Source organism: Petaurus breviceps, unplaced genomic scaffold, assembly GCF_028583685.1.
Source record: "Petaurus breviceps papuanus isolate PSGF00001 unplaced genomic scaffold, PetGlider_PUasm1.0 77, whole genome shotgun sequence".
In the NCBI taxonomy this organism is placed as follows: Eukaryota; Metazoa; Chordata; class Mammalia; order Diprotodontia; family Petauridae; genus Petaurus; species Petaurus breviceps.
The window spans coordinates 11,772,738-11,773,156 of record NW_027186492.1 but is presented as its reverse complement, the minus strand read 5'-3'; positions in this window follow the sequence as shown (position 1 = coordinate 11,773,156).

The window sequence follows — 419 nt, the reverse complement described above, 5'->3', positions numbered from 1 at the left end:
TCAGCTGTAGAGATATAACTGATTTAGGTCAGCTTGATTTCTTCCATCTCTACTTATGGACTAAGACTATTAAATATTCAGGATATGGGTTGCTGTGCACTACTCACCACTGCACTCTTTTCCCCCACACAGTAAAGGAGGGTTGTTTGTGTTTGGGGGGTGTGGTGGGAGAAAGCAGTTGGTTTAGGTTGTTGTTCTGGTTTTGTTTTGTTTTTTTGACCAATTCATGACAATGAAAGATAAAAGGTCTTGGTTTCGATGTGATTTTTTCATGTAATTCTAGTTTTTCTTGGAGCAATTTTATCTGGTATAGTTAACATTTTTGTTATAGGGAGGTGGGAGAGAGAGAGAGAGAGAGAGAGAGAGAGAGAGAGAGAGAGAGAGAGAGAGAGAGAGAGAGAGAGAGAGAGAGAGAGAGA